A 21,933-nucleotide genomic window follows, 5' to 3' on the forward strand; every position below is an offset into this window, starting at 1 on the left:
ATTGGTTAATCCATAACATCACTCATTTATTGGCTGATAAACCAGAGTTATTATGGCTGTTACTCGGGACGTTTCTAAATTCAGTTGTGCCCATTTTCCACTATATTTGCTTGAAGCGCCTACTATTACACTGCCATGTTAATTCTCCACATCACTATCATACTCTCGTATAAATGCATGTTCTTATGTTATAGTTAAGTCCAGAAAACGAACAACGAACAGCGTCTTGCAGCATTCCGAACTTAACATCGACTGAAAAGGTGAAGACCGTATCTTGCAGCGCTCCAAGCGTAATGTCGACTATAAACATAAAAACGCATATGCACGTGGACCTGCGCAATAAAATGTTGCTACGAATCAAAACAAATACCTGCTGACATAACGATAACAAATGTGAGCGTGTAATTTATCGTCATCTGTGTTTCGTGAATCATATTTATAATACATAATCATAACTAAGTATATTAACAAATAATTTGTAATACATTGCTTTTGCCGTTGTAAACATAATTGTATAGGATAGTCAAATGTTAGATTACATAATATTTATGCAAGGTGTATGAACTGAAAGAGGTTTGAATATTGTTATCGAAGCACGATAATCAGACACATTATCCTTGTGAAATCAAAGACCATTATCAACAGTTAACGTGAAAGGTGGTAGGCCAATGCAATATGTTATTGCACAAACCAATAAAAACGGTGGAAATGTTGTGGCCGTTTCCATTGTGTTGCTTGGCTAATAGAAGCAGTGATGGCTGAAGTAATTCATGAACCAATAGCATCGAATCGATCAATAAGTTTGACCTTTACGTTTATATCCAAGGTTATTATTGTTACCTTTACCGATATGCAATTAAAGTGTGTTTTTGCATGCTAATCAGTCCGATCACATTATACTACACATAAATACAATCGACACAAGCACGTGTACAATAGGTATGACAAAGGAGAACGGGCAATGTGCATAATATAGTTATCAGCAGTATAGTGCAACAATTCTGGAGATAGTGTCGCAACGGTTTAGAGATCAATCGCAAGCTTAGAAGACATACGGCCATACAGGAAGGACCGGTGTACGGATGTACGGATGGACGGAGAGACCGCTGGATGGATGAACGGACGGATGGTTGGATAGACGCTATATTTACCATTTTGCATAGTGGCATTCATGTTTCACTCTTGAGTTAAGGTTTTGTAGTAGATGAAGGAAGCGAACGCTAGTGAAATACAGCTAAATGTCGCACTTACCGCACTTATCACGGAGGCTTTTTATTTCTGTGGAAGGGTTGATGAACATTGTGTTAAAATGTTTTTTAAAAAGGAGGTGATTGCGTAAATAACGTCTGTAATAATGAATCGTTGCAGGTGTGATGCTATCATGATAGGAGCTTGCATGGCTTTTCAATTCAATTGAAACAGGTACAAACAACAAGGAATGAAGAGCGGATCGCCCTCCTCGCGTTGTTCACCTTAAACGACTGGCAACGTTGACATGATTATTCCAAACGCAATGTTAACCAGAATCTACTTATTATGAATCTGTTGATGAAGACACATAATAATTGATCGTCGATCTTCAATTGTTTGTACTCTTTAGAATAATTATTGAAGGCTAGCGACAAGAATTACAAAAGTATTGTATAATAAAAATGGATGGGATTTATATAGCGCCTTTCTAATACTCAAGGCGCTTTACATCGCATTATTCATTCATTCCTCAGTCACACTCGGTGGTGGTAAGCTACTTATGTAGCCTCCGCTGCCCTGGGGCAGACTGACGGAAGCGTGGCTGCCAATCTGCGCCTACGGCCCCTCCGACCACCACCAATCACTCACACACATTCACACACAGGCAAAGGTGGGTGAAGTGTCTTGCCCAAGGACACAACGACAGTATGCACTCCAAACGGGATTCGAACCGGCTACCTTCCGGTTGCCAGCCGAACACTTATCCCATTGCGCCATCTTTCGTCCCATGACGTGATTCCATTAAGATGGCCATACAAAGTCAAAGTCAAAGTCAAAGTAGCCTTTATTGTCATTCAGACCTTGCGGTCTGAACGAAATTTCGTTGCCTTGCAGTCCTACATATAGTAAAAAATGGCAAAAACACACAAAAAACACAAATTAACATCCACCACAGTGAGTTGAATACTCCTCACTGTGATGGAAGGCAAAAGTCTTAAGTCTTTGTCTCTTCCCTTCTTATTCTCCCTCTGCGCCGAGGCGATCCAGGCTTCGGATGTTGTGACCCCGCCGGGTGATGGTGAGTAATGTCAGTCCCGCGGCTGAATCCAAGCTCCGCGAACGGGCCGGTTCAACCTCGCGGCCCGGGGTGGTCGAAGCCGCCGAAGCTGCGGCCCTCCAGTCCAGAGGACACAGCTGTTGTCGCGGGAGCTCCAGAGAACAGGTCACCAACCTGCGAGCTCCCGACGATGTCGTCCACCGGGCCCGCGGCCGATCCTCCGAGGTCGGATCGCTGCTGCCGCAGCCTCTGCCCGCTCCGAGGTCTGGTGGCTGCTGCCGCTGCCCGCTCCGAGTTCGGGTCGCCACTGCCGCAGCTGCTGCCTGCTCCGAGGTCGGGTCGCCACTGCCGCTGCCTGCTCCGAGTTCGGGTCGCCGCAGCCGCTGCCCCAGCTCCGAGGCCGCCAGCTCCGCTATTAGGCCTCGGCGCAGGCGGAGACGGAGACGGGGGATACGACAAGAGAAGTCGCATCCCCCCGAAATAAGAGACCAAAAACATGTTTTCTCCCCCGCCCACCCACACACACACACAATAAACCAAAAATGAACAAAAACAGGACTCTTGTCGTATACAGGGATTGAAATGATCAGTTTGTGCAGGACGTCTCACATCTGATATTCGTTTTGAGAGTCACATTAACAACTTCGACGAATGCAGTGAAAACATTTCATTCGTATATGTGCATAACTTTATTTTAACGACGAGACAGGTTTTATGCGAATGAATGATGTTAATTAAAGATTCAGCTACATTTAATAAGAATCTTCAAATGGCAGAGGAGTTACAATGGGCGGAAATATGAGACATTAACTGATACAAATGCTAATAAATTCCTGTCAGTCAGATATTAAGTGATGAAAAACTAATGTTATACTAATAAACATTGCGAAACCAAAGTAAGACTTACGTATACAATGGCCGTTTGTAGGTGTCAGGTAACACACACTTATAAAATATGACATATTTCCTCCGCGAAGGACAATAGAGAAGGAGATTTTGAAAATGCTGGTGTGGCAGTTTTCTACAGATTTTTAGAGATTAGTATATTCACGATGATACACTACCTAGAAATTCTAAAGCCAGCAGTTCCTCTGTTGAAAAACGTAAACCGTTAACAATACATGTGATATCACAACATAGCGTAAGTGGAAGAGCACAAATTGGTGGACGGGAATTGTTACGAACAATCATGAAATCAGTAGAAGGCGATATGCATTCCTAAGATTTTAAATGATTTTTGTTGCCTTATCGGCTAACACCATGTTTTCTCTATAGATTTTGTCTGAACATACAAGTATGCCATCCTTTTTTGTATTTTTTCTTAACACATTTAAATAAGTTTAATAAAGAAAATACATAATTAAATGTCATCTTTACCAATATCCTCTTGAACTCTAGCCAATCTCTCTTTCTCTAAAATAAAATGCAAATATTGTGAATTAAATGCGGACAAACAGTAATCAATGTTTTGCACATTCCCAGTTAGTATGCAACAAAGTTATTCAAATCGTGATTTCGTCATTGCACTCTCCACATAATTTCATGGAAGAATATCTCCACAGGAATTGCGAAAAAAGAATGCTAACATTAGTTGATTTAATTTTAGCGTGAAGCATTCACTGCAATTTTCAACGGTTCAGACAACTCAATAGCCACGCTTCACTTTAGTACTTCAGAAGGAAGCAAAGAGAAAATCCACCAATAAAGACGAGTAGTGATTCATTCTGACTTTCTTTCCAAGCGAAAAGTCTCCTGATTTCAAATCGTCATTTTGTAGTATTGCCTTACACATGAAATAAAGACGACCAAAATAAAGCCTGCCATGTATATATTAATATATTTAAAAAAAAAATAAGGGCGTCCTTGTATAATTGTGTTTTATTCTATTGGTTAATTCGAGTTAAAATTCCAAATAATCGAGGTCCAAGTTATGGTAAAAATGATACTGGGATTTCTGCAAACATCATATGCCCTCCGCGCTTAGAGTTATGATAGCGGCAACCCTCAATCTAAATCATGGAACTGCAAGTAAAGTACAGCATGAATGCAACATAAACAAGAAGCATCCATTCGCAAGAAGAGAGAGTCAAAAGCACGTCCCAAAGTTGCATAATCAATTAAATGCCTACGCTATAATACGCTTCCATCATATATAATTCAATTAAGGTATAGTGAAATTCGATTTGCAATTCACATTGCAATCAGGATCGAGATTAACATCGTTTTGGCATAGTCTTCTCACGCACATAGCAATGTCTGCTCATAGCTCGTATCGCAAAGGTGAGGTAAAGAAATGTTGCCGATTTAATTTGAGGGAAAGTTATTTGTGCAAAATAAAATAGGCCGATTATTGTGCGGAATATTGGCCCAGTAAGTAAATTTGAAATATTCATTATTGTTTCAAAACCACACGTACCAATTGCCACGAATGTTACATTTACAGTGGCATCTGTGAACATGCAATATTTCACGTTTTCCCAGTTACTGTGTGAAACTGGTCCGACAGTCAAGACCCGTTTTATATCAAGGCGAAAGTATTCACCTCTCTGTGTCTCAAGCGCCACTCTCTCTGTGTGATCAAGAAAACAATAAATATGTAAAAGGAGAGTCAAAATTGTTGGTACTATATTTCCCTGTCTGATGATACGATGCTCGGCGTGATTGCTGTTTTATGGACGTAGACATCAACTCATTATTCCAAACAACGGCGAACATGCGATATCTTAAACAAATAGTTTCTGAGCGTTAGGTATAATGATTGTATTGTGGTTACATAACACTTTGCTTTCGTCCGGTTTCATGCATTGAAAGGAAGCAAATATCCAAGTAATAAGATGGTCATGTCTGGCGCAGTTCTAAATGCTATCACTATCGCTGTTATACACATAAAGAAACACGTGTCTTAACGCCCTGATGAAATTCGCATGGAGTGATCGCTGAAACATTACCGAGCTAAACCTTGATGCTACCCAATACGGTAGCAGCCTTATTTCCATGCATAATATCGATTGAATGACCTAGGTATTAAAAACATGTCACTTTCTCAAATTGTGGTCTGCTACTAATTAACAATTGACTTTCTCAGATTACTTTCTTCACATTGAACAATTCCCCTTTAAGAAATTAGAATAATAAAATCGTAACTTTATCCATGCCAAATGCGGTGCACGACTTTTCTAATCCCACTAAATGGAATTACGCCCGTTTCCTCCACTCCTTCCATATCCAAGTGCTTGTGGAAACGTCTTTCAATCGTTATTTTTGTATCGGCCTTTTGGCAGCTTAGTCCAGATATTCACAACCATGTAAAAGGGGCAAAAACGGAAAGGAAGGGTAGTAAAAATCATCTGAAAGTGCTTTATCTAAATGCACGGAGTATTCGTAATAAGATAAATGAATTAACGGTGCAATTAAGTATATATAGTTATGATATCGTGGCCATTACGGAGACATGGCTGCAAGGGGATCAGGACTGGGAGTTAAATATAGAGGGGTACTCGACAATTAGGAAAGATAGACAGGAAAGAAAGGGAGGAGGGGTGGCCCTTTTAATAAGGGAGGGAATAACGGCAATAGAGAGGAAGGATATTGCGTTGAAGGATCAGGATAGTGAAACAGCTTGGGTACAGATAGAGAATAACAAGGGGAAAAAAACACTAGTGGGTGTAATTTATAGACCTCCAAATAGCTGTGACGCTGTTAGTCAGAACATAAATCTGCAAATAGTTGACGCATGAAAAAAGGGAACTGCTGTAATCATGGGGGACTTCAATTTTCATATTAATTGGGCAAACCAAACTGGGCAGGGTAGACTAGAGGAAGAATTTATAGAATGTATTAGAGACGGGTTCCTAGAACAGTATGTCACAGAACCGACAAGGGGGGAGGCAATCTTGGATCTGGTCCTGTGTAATGAAGCAGGATTAATTAAAAATGTCATAGTTAGGGACTCGTTGGGAACAAGTGACCACAATATGGTCGAATTCCATATTCAAATAGAAGGGGAGCAGGTTGAAACTCAGGCTAGGGTGCTTAGTCTAAATAAGGGGGATTATGAAGGTATGAGGACTGAGCTGATCAAAGTTGACTGGGATAGCAGACTCAAGAATAAGACGGTACATGAGCAGTGGTGTACGTTTAAGGGTCTACTGTATAACCTTCAAGAAAAATTTATTCCTATGAAGAAAAAAAGGGGTAAGGGTAAGAACAGTCAGCCATGGCTCAGTAAAACTATAAAGGATAGTATTCGGCTGAAGGCAAGGGCATATAAGGTAGCCAGAGATAGTGGGAGGGTAGAGGATTGGGAAGCATTTAAAGGTCAGCAAAAAATAACTAAGAGATTAATTAAGACGGGGAAAATAGACTATGAAAGGAATTTAGCAAACAACATAAAAACTAATAGTAAGAGTTTTTATAGCTATATAAAAAGAAAAAGGGTGGCTAAGGTGAACGTTGGTCCATTGGAGGGTGAGACTGGAGAGTTGTTGGTGGGGAACATGGAAATGGCAAAGGCATTAAACGAGTATTTTGTATCAGTCTTCACCATAGAAGACACAAAAAATATTCCAACGTTGGATAAACAGGGGGCGGTAGGAATGGAGGAGCTAAATACTATTAAGATCACCAAGGAGGTGGTATTAGGGAAATTAATGAGACTGAAGGAGGATAAATCCCCTGGGCCTGATGGATTACATCCAAGGGTCTTGAGGGAGATAGCGGTGGGGATTGTGGATGCATTGGTGATAATTTTCCAAAACTCCCTGGAGGCAGGAACGGTCCCAGTGGATTGGAAAATGGCCAATGTAACACCTATATTTAAAAAAGGAAGTAAACAGAAAGCGGGTAACTATAGACCGGTTAGTCTAACATCGGTGGTGGGTAAAATGTTAGAGACAATTATTAAAGAAACACTAACGGGGCACTTGGATAAACATGACTTCATCGGACAGAACCAGCATGGTTTTGTGAAGGGGAAGTCCTGTTTAACGAATTTGCTCGAATTCTTTGAGGAAGTAACAACCCGGGTGGATAAAGGGGAACCGGTGGATGTGGTATACTTGGACTTCCAAAAGGCTTTTGACAAGGTGCCACATAAGAGACTATTGCTAAAAATAAAAAATTATGGAATTGGGGGTAATATATTAGCATGGGTAGAGGATTGGCTAACAAATAGGAAGCAGAGAGTGGGGATAAATGGTTCATACTCGGGATGGCAACCGGTAACTAGCGGGGTTCCGCAAGGGTCGGTGCTGGGACCCCAGTTGTTCACAATTTATATAAATGATTTGGAGGAGGGAACCAAGTGTAATATATCAAAATTTGCGGACGATACAAAAATGGGAGGAAAAGTAGGGGATGAGGAGGATAGGAAGAGTCTGCAAAAGGATATAGATAAGCTAGGTGAGTGGGCAACAACTTGGCAGATGAAGTTTAATACTAATAAATGTGAAGTCATTCACTTTGGGAAAAAAAATGATAGGGCAAGTTATTTTCTATATGAGGAGGAGCTGCGTTGTAATGCAACGCAAAGGGATCTAGGGGTATTAGTACATGAATCACTAAAAGTTAGTATGCAGGTGCAGCAAGCAATCAGGAAGGCCAATGGAGTTTTGGCCTTTATTGCTAGGGGGATTGAGTATAAAAACACGGAGGTCTTGCTGCAGCTGTACACAGTATTAGTGAGACCACATTTGGAATACTGTGTACAGTTATGGGGTCCATACTTAAGAAAGGATGTACTAGCCCTGGAGGCAGTGCAGCGAAGGTTTACAAGATTAATTCCTGCAATGAGGGGATTGACATATGAGGAAAGGTTAAGTAGGCTGGAACTCTACTCTTTGGAGTTTAGAAGAATGAGAGGCGATCTCATTGAAACATATAAGATCGTGAGGGGCCTTGATCGGGTGGATGCACCGAGGATGTTCCCAATGATCGGGGAAACTAGAACTAGGGGACATAGTTGCAGAATAAGGGGGGGCTCTTTTAAAACTGAGATGAGGAAGAACTTCTTCACCCAGAGGGTGGTTAATTTATGGAATTCACTGCCCCAGGGAGCAGTGGAAGCAGAAACTTTAAATATATTTAAGACTAAAATAGATGGTTTTTTAGCTGCCAAGGGGATAAGGGGCTACGAGGAGAGGGCAGGGATATGGACCTAGGTATGGTTAGTATAGTAAGACCTGAGTGATCTCCTGGACAAGTGTCGATCGCCTAGATTGGGGTCGGAGAGGAATTTCCCGGATTTTTTTCCCGAATTGGACCTGGGTTTTTATCCGGTTTTTTGCCTCCCCCAGGAGATCACGAGGTTTTTGGGGTGGAGAGGGGTGATAGCGGTATAAAGGGGAGGGTAGTGTCTTGTGTTCTGTGTCTTGTGTCTACTGTTTGTGGGTAAGTGTGTCTGTTTAGTGTTCAGCCATGAGCGAGTGGCGGTGCGGGCTCGACGGACCTGGTGGTCTACTCTCGCACCTACTTTCTATGTTTCTATGTTTCTATCTAGTGTGAAAAAAACCCAACTCTTCAGAACTCCTTTAGATTTAGTACGCAGCACACTAAACATTTGGTATTTAAAGTCCTTTCCCAGAAGAAAAAAAACGATTCTCAATATACATTGTAACTGTGGCTCTCTTACGTTAATAAATAACGTAGTCACAGCATTATCTGATTTCCAGTGAGGATGACCCACCCTATCATGTATATATTAGCATACTTATTAGCGCTTGAAAGCAAAGTTGCTCACCGTCCTCTTCCACGTGTTCAATTATTTCTAAATTTGAGAAAAAAAACATGAATAAAATTACTAACAGTGCAATATCAGTTGCAAATTTTTACTTGAAAAAATTTCTGTACAATTTAGTAATATTCAGCCGTAGAAAAAGCAGCCGCTCGTGCCTGACATTACCTTTTTTCTTCTGGCTTAAAGTACGTTCTATTAAACAGAAATAGTTATTGATTCATGAATATTTTCGCAGCAAAAAGCATCTAACTAATGCCAGGAACCCCACATTCACCAACGGAAATGTTAATACTTATTTCCACTGTCCTTAATACAACGAATATATTTGCTTGTGAAACAAAGGGATGACTAGCAACATGGGCTCTAACATTGATAATTTGCAAGGCGTTATGGAAGATACCAACATATGACGCTAAAGTGTGCGTCTGTCATTTCTTCCATTCTTGTTCCAAAAAAATCATAACCCCAAGAATTGAGGTGCAGTGTATACATCATTTGATAAACGCCACTCCACCATTTCTACAAGTTTATTTTCCGTATTATATGAAGATATTTTACTATATATTTAGGCGTTTGAATAATGAATGTGTTTTATAAGCAGTTAAATCGAATTTCGGTCCAAATCATTTGCGTTGTGCGAAAGCCATTTTTTTTGTTTCTATCGAAAGAGCCACTGCTTTGATGTACTGTTGTTTCATACAATTGTTGCTCTAAAACAAACGTTACTATTTTTGAATTGATGGTTTTATTCCCCTAAAATCCCCTGACATTGTGCATTCCATAACAACATACCCTAAGATTTCTGGCAGATTAGGAAATCGTTCGTTTTTAAAGTCTTACTGTCTTTGCACTTCGAAATGCATAGATTTCACGGTGACATGGTGCTGTTTATTTTATAATCACTATGTTTGCCAAGTATTAAAATATAAAACAATTATACTGCTTGTTCTTCAAACAACATCTTTGTAAGAAGCTGAACATTGATCTTCTATTCCGACTTGCAGGATATAACAGAACAATTTGAATGATACTTCCCCACGTACCAGCATCGAGCACAGCGTTAGTCACATCATCTAGTTCTGTGGGTAAATCAGAAACATAAAACATGTATGGAAGCCTTTCAATTTTAGTGGAATTACATTGTGATATTTTAAGTCATGAAGTGCTGTACAACAATACAATTGATGTATATCTAACATAACTCCGAAAAGTGATGTTCGTTGCCAATGTCAATGAAGTGCTGTTGCATGTGTATTGGGAAACCATCATTTCGATAGCTCTAAGACATTCATAACGTGTTGGAACTTACTCAGAAATAGCATATACCTCAAAACCTAATTTATGTTTCGTCTGAACGTTTCCTCTCCGGAACTTATACCAGTTTTCGTCTCAACTGGAATCAACGATGCACATTACAGATGTGAACGAAATGTGACTACAGTCGAATCAAAGTAGCACGTCTTCTTGACGAAGCTAGATAATTGACATGAAAGAGCATCTGTCTAGTTACTACGTCATACGTTGTATCACTAACGTATATAACAGAAAGAAACGATATTAAAGTCAGCAACTAAAAATTAAGCACATTAATATTAATATTTAATCAAACATTGAATTGGAAATGTCACAGACGTCCAAAATTTAATGAACATAGTGCAAAGATAAATAAAGATTTTAAGTGGACCATGTCCGCGAGCGCATTATTCCAATCCAATATTTATGTGTGTCGTTCCTTATGACTGCTAGATTTGACGCAAATAAAGTGACGCAAGCAATACTCGAGCTACCAATGACATAACTCATTGTCGGATACTTTGCTGAATGCTACTGCTCCCGGAAGATCAGTGTTGCCGGCCTAACTACCCGTTCTTCTTCAGCTTTCATGTTCCAACATGCAGAAGCCAAATTCATGGAGCAATTGAGAAGCAATAAAAGGAAAGGCCCTGAAGGATGAGAGCCATGCACCTTAAACACCATGAGTGCACCTCTAGATGGAAATAATCCATGTGTAATATCTCTAAGATGCACAGTGTGCCACAGCTCAAAGAATTTGCTTGGCAACGATAAGATTATATTGAAAATATAAATAACTAATAAATAAATAAATAAAAACATAAATATATAAATATACAAATTTCAACCGAGCAATGATTACGCATTTGCTCACCAGATTTCTTCTCGAGTAGACGTTTCCCTAAAATAATTATAGTAGCGTTAATAACCATCAGAGTATCAGGGAACAAATGAAAAATCATTACATTGTAGAATAACAGTATGTGAATACTTTACTTTTAAGTTAATTCAAACATTTTTGACATGGGAAAACTGGAATTGTTACCACCCAATTTTTATAGCATAATATAATAATAATAATTATAATATAATATATCTTTTATTGTCATTGCACGTCAGTGCAACGAGATTTAGTATGCAGCTCCACTGATGTACAAGAAAGGTAAATAAATACAATACATAAATAAACAAGCTGAATTGATTGACGTGACCATCTGAGGGAGACTGTCCAAAGGGGGTGGGTGGGGGGCACTCATTGGGGCCGGCTCAGAGCCGCTATAGCTCTTGGGATAAAACTGTTCCTGAGTCTAGTGGTTCGGGCGTAGAAGGCCTTGTAACGTCTGCCGGAGGGAAGTAGTTGAAACAGACCGTGGCAGGGGTGTGATGAGTCCTTATGGATGCTGAGGGCCTTTCTGAGGCACCGCGTGTGGTAGATGCCCTCCAAGGCTGGTAGCTCTGTCCCGATGATCCGCTGCGCTCTGTTGACGACGCGCTGAAGAGCTCTCCTCTCCGCCTCCGTGCAGCTGAGATACCACACAGAGATGCCATACGTTAGTATGCTCTCTGTGGTGCAGCGGTAGAACGTTGTCAGCAGCTGTTGGGGCAGACCAGTCTTTTTTAATGTCCTCAGGAAGAACAGTCGTTGCTGTGCCTTCTTGACCAGCGCGGCGGTGTTTGTGGACCATGTGAGGTCTTCTGAAATGTGAGTGCCCAGAAACTTAAAACTGGACACTCTCTCCACACTTTCCCCGTAAATGGAGATTGGGGCGTATTCTCCAGAATGGGACCTCCTGAAGTCAATAATCAGCTCCTTGGTCTTGGAGGTGTTTAGTGCCAAGTTGTTATTGGCGCACCAGTCCGCCAGGTTCTGCACCTCCGCTCTGTAGTTTGTTTCATCACCGTTGGTGATCAGCCCAATCACTGTTGTGTCGTCTGCAAACTTCACGATGGTGTTGGTGTCGAATGCAGGGACACAGTCGTGAGTGAAGAGGGAGTAGAGCATGGGGCTTAGTACACAACCCTGTGGTGTGCCGGTGCTCAGGGTGATGGTGGAGGACAGGTGCGGGCCCAGTCTCACTGCCTGCGGTCGCTCCGTGAGAAAGTTCAGGATCCAAGCGCATATCGGTGAGCTGAGGCCTAGCTGGTGGAGTTTGGTGGTGAGCTTGGTGGGGATGACCGTATTGAATGCAGAGCTATAGTCAATGAAGATCATCCTCACATACGTGCCCTGTCTGTCCAGGTGAGTCAGGACAGTGTGAAGGGCCAGAGAGATGGCATCCTCTGTCGATCTATTTGCCCTGTATTCAAATTGATGGGAGTCCAGTGAGGCAGGGATGCTGGATTTAATATGAGAGAGGACCAGCCTTTCGAAGCACTTCATGGGGATTGGAGTCAGGGCAACCGGCCGGTAGTCGTTGAGGTTGGTGATTTTGGACTTTTTCGGCACCGGCACTATGGTGGCTGTTTTCAGGCACTTGGGGACCGTTGCCAGAGATAGAGATACATTGAAGATTCTCGTGAATACCTCCACCAGCTGTCCAGCACAGTCCTTTAATACTCTTCCCTGTACACCATCCGGGCCTGCAGCCTTGCGTGGATTGATCCTACGCAGAGCGCACTGTACCTCCTGAGTGCTCAGTGTTAAGGCCTGTCCCTCCGCAATGGCCGGGGTTATTCCACACCTGGTGGTGTTGCCAGTATCGAACCGGGCAAAGAAGGTGTTTAGTTCGTTGGCCAGTGTGATATCGCCGTGGGGGGCAGGCGGGTCTGCTCTTGTAGTCAGTGATGTCCCTGACACCCTGCCACATGCTTCTGGTGTCCGCGGTATTGAAGTGGTCTTCTACCCTTTGCATGTGGATGACTTTGGCCTTTTCTATGCCTCTGTTCAGGTTCGACCTGGCCGCACTGTAAGCAGAAGTGTCCCTGGTTTTAAAGGCGTTGTTGCATGCCCTTAGTAGATCCTGAACCTCCTTGTTCATCCAGGGTTTCCGGTTTGGGAACATCTTTATTTGCTTGTCCACTGTGACAGTCTCCACACAGCAGTTGATGTAGGAGAGCACAGTGGATGTGTACTCCTCCAAGTCTACCTCTCTACCACTGGTAGCCTGTTGTGCAAACAGGTCCCAGTCGGTGCGATCAAAGCAGTCCTGGAGTTGTAGTTTTTCATGCTGATTGTATTTTTTTATTAAATACGTCAATATATTGAGTATACGTGACATCGTTTGCAAAATGTAAACAATGTCGCATTTTACATACAGAAAAGGTTCAGGCAGGAAGATACGTTCTGCAGGACGCAGTCCACGGATGAGCAAAACAGGTATGCCATATATTATGTTGGGTTGCTGATATCCACATGGGAAACATATGGACAGGCAAACGTACCACAATCTTGCAGCTGTGCAGTTACCGCCGCCACGTCTGAAAACGAACACAAATCATGTACCAATTGATTGCACCCACTAAATTATGTTTTGTTATTATAGTTTTATTAAATGTTATATAAACTATACATAATGATTGCCTTATTTGGAACGGGAGCCCAAACACGGCAATACAATAATTTACGCACTAATATAGACCAATGGCCAATCTATTTGGAAGCAATATTTGGTCTCGAAAATGAATCATTTTATTTTAGCCAGTTATGGCATGGTTCTCTGCATGTTCGTGAGCTTCGAACGTTTATGAAAATCAACCAGATACTGTCTGTGCAGTTAAAATGAATAAAACCAAACCTGAAAGAGCGCGGATAATGCCTCATAAGTAATAATCTGATGTGTATTAATATTGCACACGATGACTAAATTTATTGACCAATGAGGCGGCAGAAATCATAAGATCATATGTAATAGGAGCAGAATAAGGCATTTCGGCCCGTAAAGTCTTAATCACCATTCAATCATGGCTGATCTATCTCTCCCTGCTAACCCCATTCTTCTGAACTCTCCCCATAACCCCTGACACCTGTACTAATCAAGAATCTATCAATCTTTGTCTTAAAAACATCCACTGAGTTAGGCTCCACAGCCTTCTGAAGCAAATTTAGATTTAGATGATTTAGATATAATTTATTGCCACACAGCCACGCTGGTGGAAATGTGGGTTGTCTGCAGCGATACAATAATAAAGAACACACAACCACAATAAAACTGTAACACAAACATCCACCACAGCATTCATCACTGTGGTGGAAGGCACAACATTTGGCCAGTCCTCCTCCATTTCCCCCCCGTGGTCAGGACCAGAGTCCAGAGTCAGTCCAGGATCGGCTCTTCCTCACCGGAGACCGCGGCTTTAAGTTGTTGTAGGCCGCAGGCCGGCGGTCAAGATTTAAAGTCCCCGCCGCAGCCAGAAGCACCGTAGACTGCAGGGCCGGTGGTCGAAGCTCCCCACCAGGGGTGATGGTAAGTCCATGACGGGCCCGCGGTAGAAGTCGGCCGCGGGCCGGCAGTGATGGCTACTTCTTCCCCCGGGTCCCCAACGTGAGATCCCGGGCTGTAGACGCCGCACCAGCTGGAGCTCTGCAGACCGCGGCTTCAGGCTGCGACTTCAGGCTGCCGGCTGCCCCGGGTCAGCGAAACGGAGCGCTCCCCTCCAGCGAGCCCCAGCGAGGGCTCACCCGCTCCACGCCGAGAGTCCACGCTGCGCCCGCCGCTGAAGCCCCGGGCGCGTCTCCGGGAAAGGCCGCGTCGATCCTTGATGTTAGGCCACGGGGGAGGCGACCTGGAAAAACTCGCCTCTCTGTGGAGGAGACGACCGAAGCGATTTCCCCCTCACCCCCCCCACACCACCCCCCACATAAAACACACAAAGAAACATTAAATACAGACTTTAAAACATACTAAAAAAATAAAAAAAATTGAAAAACTGACGAGCTGCATGACATGGCTGCTGCCAGAGCAGCGCCCCCTACAAATTATCCCTACAAATAACTCCACAGATTCACCATGATCTGACTGACTACATTAATTCTCATCTCCTTCCTAAAATAATGTCCTTTATTTCTGAGTCTATGACCGCGAGTCCTAGATTCTATCACTGATGGAAACATCCCTTACTCATCCACTTCATCCAAGCCTTTGATTATGCTGTACGCTTCAATGTGACCATTCCCGCTTTGTTCTGAACTCCACCGAAACAGACCCAGTGCCCTCAAACGCTCATTATATGTTAACATCAAATGTATGTAAATAAGTATAGGTTATCCCACATGACATGGAGAGGGCGCGATAAAGGCCGCATCAGTATCCTGGGCACAGTTAAAATGAACTACTTTCTGTGGCAGATAAATCCACTGATTCATCACTCTCTGTGTGAAAAAAAAATTCTTATCTCGGTCCTAAAATACTTCCCCCTTATCCTTAAACTATGACTGCTTGTTCTGGACTTCCCAAACATCGGGAACAATCTTCCTGCATCTAGCCTGTCCTGCCCCTTAAGAATTTTGTAAGTTTCTATAAGACCCCCCTCAATCTTCTAAATTCTAGCGAGTACAAGCCGAGTCTATCCAGTCTTTCTCCATATGAAAGCCCTGACATCCCAGATATCAGTCTGGTGAACCTTCTCTGTACTCCCTCTATGGCAAGAATATCTTTCCTCAGATTAGGAGACCAAAACTGTACGCAATACTCCAGGTGTGGTCTCACCAAGACCCCGTTCAACTGCAGTAGAACCTCCATGCTCAAATGCTCAAATTATTTTGCTATGAATGGTAACATACCATTCGCTTTCTTCACTGCCTATCAAATCCTTCTTCCAAATCCTTAATCATGCATCGTGTTTCTCAACCAATCTCAGCAGATAACTTGTGACATATCTGATATCAGTTCATCGTTTTTAATCCCAAAGAAAATAATTAATTTATCCAATCGTTCCTTAAGGATGACATGTCCAGTCGTAGGAACACAGTCTTAAATGTAATCTGAACCATGTTCACTGCGATCATAAGCAAGGATACCGTGTACGGAGCTGAATTCCTCCCCCTTGACTGCCACACATCGATTATACTTTTAAATCCTCCCCTGCCGCATTCTTTCCCGAGCTATTCTTGTCAACACTAATTCGCGCCAATATTTATTTGTTGTATTATGTTCACTGAAGGAAGTGCAACTAATTCAAAAGGTAATAAACGGATAATTTATGTCTTAATTGATTTCAACTCACCACAGGGTCGTTCTGGAAAATCTACAACGTCAATACCAACAGAATGTTAACAAATTACATTTTAGAAATGGAAGCGCACACGCAACAAGGGAAAACATAACATTAACTTAAACACTTTACAACATTTGGTGCTGACAAATACCTTGAAAACATTAATATCTACCTGATATATTTTCGCGTAGACTATCTTCTGTACAACAAGCACAATTAACAAGAATGAATTATTTGTGAGATAAGAATCATTATATGACTTTATGTTTAATTGTTTGCAATTACTTTCAAAGTGGCGGTCAGAAATATGTTATGGAAGTGGATTTTATTTCCATCCTGTTCTATACATTTATTTGCTCATTGTGGACTGGTTTTAGGCAACCCAGGAGGTAAAATGTGTTTTGTATGAATATAAACATATTTTTCTGATTGCTTTATGAGAATAAGTATATATCAGTGCTCACAAACCTTCTGGAGGCTGTGTCGGGCGTGCGTTAGAGCGTCGGAATATGTTATTCATACCTCCGGGGGTATATATGATGTAACGGTAGACCATTGGCGGGAGTTCCAATAACCGTTAAGTATTCAGTTATTCGTTTGCTGGTGGTGCATCCGAATTATATACGAATTATTTAACGGCATATGATTTGTCATTGCTGGTAGCCCTGGTGTACACGAGGAACTGTTTGTTAATTTGGTAAATTGAGTATGTCGAAATCCGTGCATCTTGTCACTTAAAAATAATGGGTTGGTGTATTTTATGTGCGAAATTGCAACATGTGCAAATCTATCGTTATTTTCCCATTTTTAAGAACTCATTTTTCAGTCTCTCATATTCTCAAGCGGTCTCTCATGCACAGTTCTTCTACAATAGTAATATTGTATGGATTTCTAAATCCAACTCCCCACTTACATGATAGGGATATGTGGATTATTGATTACATCCGGAGCGGCGACTGCGGGTGCTCGGAAGGCCCAGACCACGGATGAACACCTGGGAAGATCGGAGGGGGGGCTGGCTGGACTATGGTGCCTTCCTCACCTTGGGGCCACTGTGTTATATTGTGTCGTGGACTTTCTGTGTTTGTGCTTTTCTTTTTTTAATTCAATTTTTTTAATTCAATTTTATTTTTAATATGTTTTATTATTTATTATTTATTTATTTTTATGATACTGCCTGTAAGGACAATTAATTTCGTTGTCGCTAATTGAGACAATGACAATAAATTTGAATACAATACAATACAATACAATTATTCGATTTCAAAGACTATGGGTAGGCCCGATCGCCGCGCCGCACCCGCCGCCGACAGTTATCCCGGAAAAACAGACAGAGATATATATCAATATTTTCTTGTGTGCCACTTACCTACCACCTGCAGTGCTTTCTTTAGATTTGCAGCTTCTGAAAAATTGAAGTCAACCCTATCTCAATATATTTATTTTGGCAGTGTAACTTGTATCAATACCTTCATGTTTTCCATGAAAGTATGCCACGAATAGCAGCAAAACGATCTTAAAACGTCATGAAAACTTCGTCCGCAGATATACGCTGGGGATAACAGATGTTATTTCAATAATCTTGCGGCAGTTCATCGCAAACTTTATCAATGGTTCAATACTTTTTATTTTGACGCGAATACATGCAGTGTCAAGGGCCTGGAACGATCTATATTTTTAGTTGTTTCCTTATATTATTTTCAGCACCAAGATTGCCGTACTATATAAATATATAATTCGTTGTTCTTTTGGGAAATTCAGAAAGGTATGTGATATATGCGTTGGTACACAAAACTGGAGCGAAGGAAATAGGCAACGCTTCGGCCCGAAATCCTTCTTCAGACTTACGGGGGGTGAGGGGGGGGGGGGGGGGGGGGGGTGAGGGGGGGGGGGGGGGGGGGGGTGAGGGGGGGGGGGGGGGAGAAGTAAGAAAAAGGAGGAGGAGGGGCCCGAAGGCTGAGGGATGCGAGGAGACAGCCCGAGGGCTGGGGAAGGGGAGGAGACAGTAAGGGTTAACATAATTGGGAGATTTTAATGTTCATGCCTTCAGGATGCAGACTCCCCGAGCGGAATATGAGATGCTGTTCCTCCAATTTCCCGTGTTGCTCGCTCTGGCCATGGAGGAGTCCCAGGACAGAGAGGTCGGATACGGAGTGGGAGGGGGAGTTGAAGTGCTGAGCCACCGGGAGGTCAGTTTGGTTATTGCGGACCGAGCACAGGTGTTCGGCGAAACGATCGCCTAGCCTCCGCTTGGTCTCACCGATGTAGATATATGCGTTAATGGATGTTCGTTCGAAATACCCACTACAATTATATTAGTTTAAAAACAATAATGAAGAAGCTGTAATAATAAACTGGGCAATATTTCTTATTGGACGGGTATTTATAAAGGTATACTGGACATGGTTGTGTCCAGAGCCGGTAATTGGAAGCTTTGCAGCCGTAAAGTAGCAATTGGTTAGGGCCAGAACATTGCTGCTAAAGTGAAGGGCATGATTGGCAGGAATAGGGAACCGTCGATGCCAAGTGAAGTAAACGAGAATTAAACGAGATCACACAGATATATTCAGGGCAAATGTATACCTATGGACAGAATATCGACAATGTATTGGCACCAAATTGTTTACGTTTGGAGGTACAACAGATGGCTGAAGTGTTAAATTAATATTTTCGTCACTTTTCACAGTGATGAAAGATATATATGCCTACGAACCAGCGGACATTGAGAATGATAAGATTCTCAGTGGGACAGTTTATATGGGAATCTGAAACACCAATCAGTCTGCTGGAGGAACTGAGCGGTCCAGCAGGAGGCTCCTGATCTGAAACGTCACCCTATCCATTCCCTGCACAGATGCGACTGGACGTGCCTGTCACTCCTTCAATTTGTGCAGTATTCAAGATTCCCATACCCACAGTTCCTGATGTCCTCTTAATCAATATATGTTTGCTTACAGATGATAAGCAGCAAAATATGCAAGATAATTATTATGCCATACTGTACCGTCGGCCTGTTTCTCAAGAGCGGTGTCTGAAATATAATTACATTTACGTCGATATAGATTTATAAAGCATATTGACAGCGTGAAATAATATTACGAGCGTGTTTTTTCTGAGCGCAAACAAAGTTATGTTTATATATCCTTAAGTTCTATATGTTGCATTGGTTGTGGGATCGGTAGTTTGGAGTGTGAAGGGGGGGGGGGGTGGGGGGAGGGGGGGGGAGGAGAATAAGGCTAGTCCTCAGAAAAATAATTTGATTAATTAAACTAACCTTTTTCTTGCAAAGTATGTTTAAGTCTCTGAAGGACTGTGGAAAAATACAGCCATAATTACTGTCATTGTATAATTTTGGTGATACAGATCACTGACAGTCCAGTTGCGATCTAATCGCAATATTTCCTCTTTTGAGTGAGCATAATTTCATGTGGGAGAAGGGAAATCAGTAAGCTTGGTTAAGTGATACTCGACGAAGTAACATATGGTTTCACATTGTTATGCTCGCAATCAACCAACTCACTCAGAATTGTGAAATAAAACGATACAGTTTCAATCAAATTCGAAAGGCATTTATTTATTCATTAAGTAGATATTCGGTAGAAGGCGTGTTTCCCCAGTGGATATTTTAATTGAAATTCAAACAAGACAACTGAAATTACCTATTTTTTTCTGGCCTTATTTCATCACTAGACATCGTCACCCCCCCCCCCCCCCCCCCCCCCACACACACACACACACACACACACACACACACACACACACACACACACACACACACACACACACACACACACACACACACACATAAACACACACAAACACACACGCATGTCTATCTTTCAGTCTGAAAAAGACTTTCGACCCGAAATGTCACCGACACCTTTTCTCCGGAGATGCTGACAGACACGCTGACTTAAGCCAGCATTTTCTATCTTTCGCAACCTCTTATTCGGGGATCAAACAGAAGGGTGGAGACACAATATCTTCATATTCAACCATGCCATGGCTGATCAAAATTATACAAAACTATATTGACACTGTCTTCCTCTCCCACAAAACACATTTTGCATATGATGGAGGCCCTGCTACAGTCATCGAAATTTATTTCCAATCAAGAATGATATTATGGTCTTACCTGCATCCAATTTGGCCGACTTTTCTTCTATAGAATCAATATGATTGTGTGATGTGAGAATGACTTCTAGGCATTGCTGTACTCATTTTGCCAAGATAGGACTACTTCGGTTACGGGAATAAAGCATATCTACATGATTTCAGGCACATTGAGTTCAGATCGTGATATGAGTTAATCGTTTCATCGGTTATGAAAACTTCTACCCACACATAAATTATGGCCACGGAGTTATCGGCTTGGTGTTTTATTAAAGCATATAATACTGTTTCACATAATTCTAATTTGAGACATCATATTATGAACATATATTTCAAACTTAACAACACTTTTTAAAATCTGAAAAATGCCACTCTGTTTTGGCAACGGCTTACTGATGATGGATCGAGTAATGCCTTGAATACGGCAACAATATATATAGCCGGCACAATTAATCGATCTCTTCTATTGTCATTTGATGTTGTACATATGCAGAAGAGTTGGTGCACAAGTCTGTCAATAGTTAGTATGAGGTAACAATCTACGTCACTCATCTATGTAACGCCGTATTTATTGAGATCATGTTGGGATGTTGGACCGCATACAATGGTAAAGATATAATTATTAAGGGATATGCTTCTGCCTAGCTATCTACTGACATTGTCGCCAAAGACCTGTTATGGCATCTGATTCCCATCGTGGAATGTCATGCCGCTATTTGAGTCAACAACCATAGGAACAACATTGTGAACAATTTCTGGGCGTAAAACGATGGCTTTTCACGTTGAATGGATCTTGCGCTTATGCCCCTGTCCCACTTAGGAAACCTGAACGGATACATCTGGAGACTTTGCGCCCCGCCCAAGGTATCCGTGCGGTTCCCGGAGGTTCCGGGAGGTTCCCAGAATTTTTTGTCAAAACATTCAAAACCGGCCGCGACTAAAAATAGGTTGCCGTTTTAAAAATCGGTAATTTTTTAGTCGAAGCCGGTTGCGATGCTAGTTGAAGGCGGTTACCGGAGGTTGCAGGTAGTGGAAGGTCTTACCTTCCACGGCCGGTTTTGAATTTTTTGAAATAATCGCCGGAGCATAGAAGAAGCGGAAACCACTTTCGACCATTAGGGAGACTGACAAAAACCTCCAGAGGTTTCCGTTCAGGTATCCTAAGAGGGACGGGGGCATTACCCATCATGATATTGGCACTGCCTCAGAATGGTTTGCTTTCTGGTGACACCGTTACCCCTATAAATGAGATATGTTCAAAATAGATCTGACAAATGTCCCCAATTTTGTCATATGGCATTCATGACGTACCGACATTATGATCATTTGTTTCAGCCTAACACGTGACCAGACAGCCATGCTTAGAATAATTCTATCATCAATTAAAAATCAA

The 21,933-nt window shown here is 42.0% G+C and overlaps 1 long non-coding RNA gene across 1 annotated transcript; it reads right to left on the reverse strand.

The window, feature by feature from the left end:
- Positions 1-11,510: 11,510 nt before the first annotated feature.
- On the reverse strand, positions 11,511-21,725 carry LOC116990206. Its single transcript, XR_004416468.1, has 3 exons — positions 21,676-21,725; positions 21,048-21,051; positions 11,511-11,525 (listed from the first exon to the last, which is right to left on the reverse strand). It is a non-coding gene; the product is annotated as an uncharacterized LOC116990206 (long non-coding RNA).
- Between the last annotated feature and the right edge of the window lie 208 nt (positions 21,726-21,933).

Source organism: Amblyraja radiata, chromosome 30 (genome assembly GCF_010909765.2).
Source record: "Amblyraja radiata isolate CabotCenter1 chromosome 30, sAmbRad1.1.pri, whole genome shotgun sequence".
Taxonomy (NCBI): domain Eukaryota; kingdom Metazoa; phylum Chordata; class Chondrichthyes; order Rajiformes; family Rajidae; genus Amblyraja; species Amblyraja radiata.